Source organism: Mandrillus leucophaeus, unplaced genomic scaffold, assembly GCF_000951045.1.
Source record: "Mandrillus leucophaeus isolate KB7577 unplaced genomic scaffold, Mleu.le_1.0 Scaffold198, whole genome shotgun sequence".
Lineage (NCBI taxonomy): Eukaryota > Metazoa > Chordata > Mammalia > Primates > Cercopithecidae > Mandrillus > Mandrillus leucophaeus.
The window spans coordinates 1,180,685-1,188,826 of NW_012102009.1; the positions used below are offsets into that span (position 1 = coordinate 1,180,685).

An 8,142-nucleotide genomic window follows, 5' to 3' on the forward strand; every position below is an offset into this window, starting at 1 on the left:
TTTTTCATTCTTTGTTAATCGCCTTGTGATTGAACATTTAAATTTTTCACTGTACCATATCATTACTATTTCAATAATGAAACCCATAAACTACATCCATTACTTAATTCTTTAAAATATTCACAAGAAATAATTAATACAAGATGGTTTACCAAATAGAGCAGTCCAGAGGGTTTTACTGGTTACATCTAACGTAAAGGAATATTAAGTGTAGTAACACTGAGATCACTTGAGGGATAGTAGAAGAAAAATAAGACAGGAAAAACATGTCATCTTCTATTTTAACAATATATGTGTTTAGTCAATTCCCTGAATTACAGTGATAGGATTCTGAAAGGCTACTGAAACAAATGCACATAGGGAGCCCTGACATAATTAATTCTCCTTTTCATATTCATTCTCTCCCTTATTCTTTTTCTCATACACATAAAAACACACCCATATACTACAAACAAAAAGAACAAAACTGAATTTTTAATCAGGAGCATTTGTGGTAAAGGCACAAAGATTAAGCTTACATTTATCCTTTACATTTACATTTATCCTTCCTAAGAAGGATAAATGGTCCTTCATAGGACCATTTCTTATTTTTTAATTCACTTTTATTCTGTTTTAGCTATGGACCACCTAGGTCTTTAATTATAGAAAACAAAGTTGCTCTACAAATGGCAAATGACATTTAATTGCTTACTTGGAATGCTGCATCTTGAGTAAGGAGGAAAGAGAGAGAGAAATTTCGCCACAGTAATGGTCAACATTTAATCTCTAAGTATTTAAAACAAATGATCATTTTATGGCAATCAATATTTCCTCCTTCTCATGATTAATGTAGATATTATGAAATGAAGTGAACAATGAGATTATCAGTGTTGCAACAGAAAAGTTGTTTTACCTTATACCTATCAGCTAGTTTAAAATATTTAAAAGCTCTTTTCATATTAAATTTAGTCCACTGTTTATTTCCTCACTTCCCTGAACAAGAATGCAGGGATCTTTGTTTTTACACTGAAGAATCTCAAACAATAAGGACAATGTCTGCACATAGCATATACTCAACAGACATTTTTGAGTAAAAAATTATCCAAAAGACAATTACATTAACTTGAAACATACATATTTGATGTTTAATTATTGTAAGCTTAATTGCAAATGCTTTGAGTTTTCAAATATAAGCAATTATTAAGTTTAGCCCAGTGCTTCCTCCTTATATATTCTAAATTTGACCTAATGGTTTCTCTGTGCACAGTAAACTGTAACCAGGTCTCTCTGTGCACAGTAAACTGTAACCTTTCCATGTGTAAACAGACTGCAACAGACTTTTGTGCCAATCACTGAGTTTTGGCCAAAGGTGGCCAACTGTTCAAACCAGGCTCAAATGAGGTAAACACCAAGCTGGAACCAATCTGGCTGTTTCTGTACCTAATTTCTGTTTTCTGTACATAACTTTCCTTTTTCTGTCCATAAATCTTCCACCACGTGGTTGTGCTAATCTCTCTCATTCAGCTTATTCTGGCTTGGGAGGCTTCCTGATTAGAGAATTATTCTTTGCTCAATTAAACTCGTTAAATTTAATTTGTCTAAGTGTTTTCTTTTAATGTTATATTTTATGAGAATCTGAGCCTGATAAAGGGTAGGTTAACTCTTCCCTACTTGTTTCCCTTCTGATTTTGGTCCTTTTTGGTGGTTAACTAAGACAGGCGTATTTAGGTACAGTAAGAATACCTATCTCATATGGCTATGTTGTAATGGTTAAATTAAATAATTTATATTAAGTGCTTCTCACACAGTAGGTGCTCAATAAATGTTATAATCATCATTACATCATGCTGATTTAATTGATTACTATTGAGGCAGTATGAAGTCAAGGAAGGAAGGAAGGAAGGAAGGAAGGAAGGAAGGAAGGAAGGAAGGAAGGAAGGAAGGAAAGTTGATGATCTCACACTCATTTTTGAGCTCCATGTATTTAAGGTTCTTAGGATATAAGAATGGTCTCAGAATACACTAAACCTATAACAACTTAATTACATATACAATGTACAATTTCTGCTATTATTTGATCTTTTAAATATCTTCTATCATCAGCTAAGTGGCTTCCACAAAAGTATCTTTGGATGATTTTTAAAATGCCAAATTATGTATGCTATCTTATTGTTCATACATGTTTGAAACTGTGGATTAGTAGAGCAACAGTTACATTTAGAAAGTAAATCTTTTTATATACACTGGTTTATCCTGAAGACAGACCTTTTTAAGAACAGAGTGCTGTGGTGTATTTCAAAATGGTTCCTTTTCCCCTCCCCCAGGAATTTTTGTCAGATATTTACTGTGAGAACCTAGTCTCACAATATGTATGTATTTACATACTTAATACACGTACGTATGTACCTACAAAGGCTTACACACTAGTCCCCATTTTTAAAGCTGCAAACTTAATCTCTAATCATTGTGGGAATTTGCAAATTATCCTCCAGTCTAAGAAAAAATTTCTCAGGTAAACACTTCTACAAGTCTTTATTCTGTATTCTCTTCAGGAGTTGTAAACTTCTTGATGTTTTTTCTACTAAGTCTGTAAGTCACAATTCCTCTTACACACCCACTACATGCATTGTGCAGGTCAATACTGTTCCTCTTACTAGAGCAATAGCCTGACTTTAGATAAAACTGGTTCTGCCATAAAAGCCTCAAACTTTTAATTTCCAATGATAAGTTTAGCAACTCAAATATTTAAAATAACCCTAGGTCTAATACATAATGGCAAATAAGAAATACAATTTTAGAAAAGCCCTTATAGTACATTCCAACCAATATCTTCCAAAACCTTTAAGAAAATGTCCACAAATATTCTACTTTTCTATTTTCTTTTTGAATATTAAACTTTAGTATAACATTACACAGGTCTCCCTCCATAACCATCAGGGATTGGTTCCAGGACTCCTATGGAAACCAAAATCCACAGGTGCTGGAATCCCTTACATAAAATGGTGTAGCATTTGCATTAACCTATGTTGTACATTCCCCTGTATTCTTTAAATCATCTTTAGATTATGTATAACATTTAATACAATGTAAAAACTATGTAAACAATTGTTTACTGTATTTTTCTGTTATTTTTTATTGTTGTATCGCTATTTTTATTGTTTTTCTTTTTTAATCCTTAGTGGTTTTGATCTGCAATTGCCTGAATACATGGATGCAAAACCCCTTGATATGGAGGGCCAACTGAAAATTTTTTACTAAAAAATCTGTCATCTAAAAAATATATCATAGGTTTCCAGTTTCCATTTCTGTATGTAAGGAGCTTAGAAGTCACCACTCCATCCCTTTTCCAAGTAAAAAATTAAACAGACTGAAAAATCAGCACCCTTTTTGGATTCTTAAGAAAAATGAGGACACAGAGCACAATTCTGACCCTCAAGATTGGAGAAATAGGCAAATGCAGAAGTCACAGCTTACCAGTCAGAAATCCGTGAGTGGAAAGTGTCAAAGGAACCAGTGGTCTGATAGAAAAACATGAACTGTAATTGACAAATTGCTAGAAGCTCAGGATGAAAAAGTCTGAATTAAAAACTCTAGGGGAACCAAGACAAAGAAGGACTCCCACACTCTGTGAGTTTCACCACCAGGAGCTCGACTAGCTTCTCACAGTAAATATCTGAGAAATATCCCAGTGGGAGGGGAAAAGGAACCATTTTGAAATATGCTACAGCACTCTGTTATTCTTAACAAGATCCTTCCTCAGGAGAAACTAATCAAAGGTGAACTTGCTGGGTACTGTCAGAGCCTAACTGACCTGGGGAACGGTAAACCCCTAACTCTAGCCCACTCTAGCTTTCCATGTGGAAGAAGAGAAATACTCAACTCCAGGCCACTCTTGCCATCCTGTCTTCACTAAAGGGGGGGAAAAAAGGAGAAACACTTATGAAGCTCACAGTCTAAAAGCCAATTCTCACTAAATGACTAAGACCTAATAACAGGACTACAGAGAACACCACATAGCCCCATACGTTACCACCGTGTTACTAGAGGCCTATTTACAGCAGTTCCTTTTATCCAGTACATCATATCCAGCTATCAAGGAAAAAATTACAAGGCATACTAAAAGGCAAAACAAAACAAACAAAACAAAACAAAAAAACCCACAATTTGAAGAGATACACAAGCATCAGAACCAGACATGGCAGGGATGTTGAAATTATCAAACTGGAAACTTAAATATGATTAATATGCCAAGGGCTCTAATGGATAAAGTAGACACCATGCAATAACAGATGGAGAATGTAAGCAAAGCGATGGAAATCTTAAGAAGGAACCAAAAAAAAATGCTCGTGATCAAAAACACAATAGCAGAAATTAAGAGTGCCTTTGATGAGCTTATTCATAGATTGAACACTAGCTGAGGAAAGATCTCTAAGCTTGAGGTAAATCAATAGAAACCTTCAAAACCAGAAAACAAAGATCACACACACACACACACACAGAGAGAGAGAGAAAGAGAACAGAATACTCAAAGATTGTGGTACAACTCTAAAAGATTCCCATATGCATAATGGGAATAGCAGAAGATGAAGAAAATATCAGAAAATATCAGAAGATGAAGAAAAAGATAAGAACAGAAGAAATATTTGAAACAATAATGACTGAGAATAAATGTCAGACACCAAACCATAAATCCAAGAAGCTCAAAGAACATCAAAAACGATAAATGTCAAAAAAAACTACACCTAGGTATATCATCTGAAAATGCTTTTAAATACCTTTTACCTGGATATCTTATACTCCTTTAAATCAGTACAAAGGTATGACAGTCATTAATGCAACTCATTAATCTTACAATTCCCCTTTCCCTCTGGATAGAAGGCAATACTGCACTTCATAGTTCCCCATTCAAAATTTAGCAATTTGCTTTGACCAGTGAAACTCTAAATGCCAGTACGTAATGAGCCACACTCCCTTCCCACTGCTGCAGTGATCATGGAAGTATATTTGGATAAAACCTTCAATATCTTGGGTCCAGAACTGTCCTGTCAACTCATTTTGGATATGTAGTTTGTGTGTTGTGTTAAGACATTGAAATTTGGGCTTGCTTTTTCTACAGTATAACCTGAGCTCCTCTGACTGATACAAAGGATTACTTTTCTCCAAAAGCCTTTCATAAGTACGACATAGTCTGATTTAAATGCTGCTTCTCCAAGTGATGACAGCATTCTATTCATACTCTTATTATAAAACAATACTATAGGAATATGGCTGCTGGAATTATCCATTTCCTTTGTTAAACTATACTCCTGAAGGTAGGAACTGTTAATGCCTAGCTCTTAGTAAGTAGTTAAAACACATTTACTGGATTCACTGATCATTCATGCATTCACTCATCAAGGGCCAGGGGCCACTCCGGTTACGAGAGATAGAGTGAAAACAGAGCAAACGAAAATTCCTGCCTTCATATGCCTTATATTCTTATGAGGGATAATGATAATAAGCAAGACAAATAAGTGTAAATACATAGTTTAACAGATAGTGACAAAAATCATAGAGCAAAGAAAAAAATATAAAGTGTTGGATGGTCATCAGGTAAGACTCCATTTAGAAGGTGAACTTTTAATAAAGACCAACAGAAAAGGAAGGAAATTGGTCAAGCAATTGCTATATATGAATGAAGAACAATTCAGTAGAAAGAATAGCAAGTGTAAAAATTCTGAGATGAGAAAATGCCTGGCATGTTAGAGAGCAAAAAGGAAGGCAGTATGCCCAGGCCAAGAGGATGATGATGAGAACAGTTAAAGATGAAATTAGAGGAGTAACAATGGTTCAAGTATTGTAGAGACATTTAGGCCAGTTTAAAAGCTTTATTTAGATTTGATGTTGAGTAAAATGAAGAGCTATTTAAAGGCTTTGAGTAGAGTGAGGAGTGGGAAAGAACAGTAAGCGATTAGGTCAGAGATAAACAGAGGCCCATATTCTTCCATTTTATGTCATATTTCCTCTCTCCACAATACACGAGAAAAATGGATGTATCAACTTACTAAGAAATATTGCTGAGTAAATGATATTTTATGATGATATTAACCTGTTCATTACTTAATATGCAGGACAGTGATTAAAACCAATAAATAATTACCAAAATATTGCAATATACCAAAGTATAACGATGCACTAAACATCAAGACAGACCAAGAATTTAATGTAGCAACAAATCTTAATAGACAATTGATAATACTAAACATTTAACAAATAAATCAGTTATAAATGTATGGCTTTATAAATGTTACTTCATTTATTTGGATTTGCTGAAATATCACAAAATAAATACAAGTGAAAACATTTCCTTATTGTGATACTGCCTTCCATAAGAAAAAACTATGCTTGGAACCCAGGTTCATTGCCAGAAGAAAACAACCCAAAGCAATAAGTACAAAGTGAAAGAAAACAAACCACAAATCAAAACACCTTTTGCAAAATGTTCAAATAAACACACCTTGCGTTGTGTCTTTGATGCTGCCAAGTCTAAACTCTGGAGAGCTGCCAAGGGGTAAGATGTTTCCAAAGCCAAGGTCTTTAGTCAGGTAGCTGTGCTTGCATTCCTGGCAAATTCAATTCCAAATACCAAAAATAATATTCTTGGTGATTTTTCTTACTGAAATTCAAAACAAAGTATATAGAAATAGTAAATGGATGATCTCCAGTTCCCTAATTGTCCACAAATTTAAATCACAGAGAAAACATTTCCAAAAGGTGTTTCTTGGTTTGCTAACTGTTATTTATTCAATCTGAATATGTTTCTATGCAAAATATAATTGGAAATTGTTGCATATTATGCCCCATTTTAACAAGGCACATTCTCATATTATTATGAAGGCTCTGAGAAGTACTGTAACAGAAAAATCTATTTAAATTTATGTGACCCAGTGTGTCTTAAACAATTATCTGAAAAGTAGCAGAAGATGCTTCTACTGTTTTCTAAAGTCAAGCATAAATGTAAAGAGACTGATATAAAATTATTTTGTTATTTTAATTTGCACAAGGCTGACTTAAAAAACAATGATATTTATACAGTCTTAAATGTTTAAGTATATGTTACTTTCTAAATGCCCATTTTAAAAGCAACATGGAATAACAAGCAGGTAATGCATGATTTATTCATTTTTGTACAGTGAATATTTACCGAATACCTATTAAATGCCAGGCAATGAACTTATATCTAGTTTTACACTGCAATTGCTCTCATGTGGATAAGAATATAAAATTTAAATATTTCCAAACTGCTGTCTAATAATAATACCAAATCAAAATTTAACCCCAACTATTCGGGAACACAAGCTTTACTTTACTAATTCTAATGAGATAATTAATAATAGCAATTTTGGGGTTGCTTTTAAATAGTGTTAACAATACAAGTCAAGAGTAATAATATGAAAGAATAATCTTTTTTAACAAAGGTGCTACAAAATAATAAAGTGGGACCCTTACCTCACAGCAAACACGAAACTTTATTCAAGATGAATCACAGAACTAAATGCAAAGACTAAAACTATAAAACATTTAAAGGAAAACATGGGAATAAAACTTTATTACTTTGAGTTAGAAAATAGTCTCTTAGATACAGCACCAAAAGCACAAGCAACAAAATAAAAAACAAATTGAAGTACATTAAAATAAAAATTTTGTGCTTTAAAGAACATGACCAAAAAAGTGCAAAGACAGTCCACAGAATAGAAGAAAATACTTGCACGCCATATATATGATAAAGGTCTTATGCCCAGAATATAGAAAGAACTCTCACAGCTCAACATAAAAGATCAAATAGTACAATTTTTAAATGGGCAAAATATTTGAACAATTTTCCAGAGAAGACATACAAATTGCCAAAAAGCACATGAAAAGATGCTCAACATCAGTAGTCGTTAGGAATATCCAAATAAAAACCATAATGAGATATCACTTTACTCCTAGCAGGAAGGCTATTTTTAAAAAAAAACGCAAGAGGAGATGAGGATGTGGAGAAACTGGAACCTTCATACATTGCTGGTAGAAATGTAAAATGATACAGCCACACTTGGAAAAATTTGGCAGCTCCTCAAAAATCCAAATACAGAGTTACTGCGTTACCAGCAATTTTACTCTTAGATATATATATCCAAGAAA

At 33.5% G+C, this 8,142-nt stretch overlaps 1 protein-coding gene across 10 annotated transcripts in view; it reads right to left on the reverse strand.

Annotated features, from left to right (window-relative positions):
* The window catches only part of TRIQK (triple QxxK/R motif containing), a 69,706-nt gene that overhangs the window by 56,160 nt on the left and 5,404 nt on the right, over positions 1-8,142 (reverse strand). For 7 of the 10 annotated variants that reach the window (XM_011978620.1, XM_011978619.1, XM_011978627.1 and 4 more), the window contains exon 2: positions 6,476-6,634. The exons of the other annotated variants lie outside the window; for them this stretch is intronic. The gene's annotated coding sequence lies outside the window, so the exon portion shown is untranslated. The remainder of the gene's footprint in view (positions 1-6,475; positions 6,635-8,142) is intronic. 10 annotated transcript variants of the gene reach the window in all.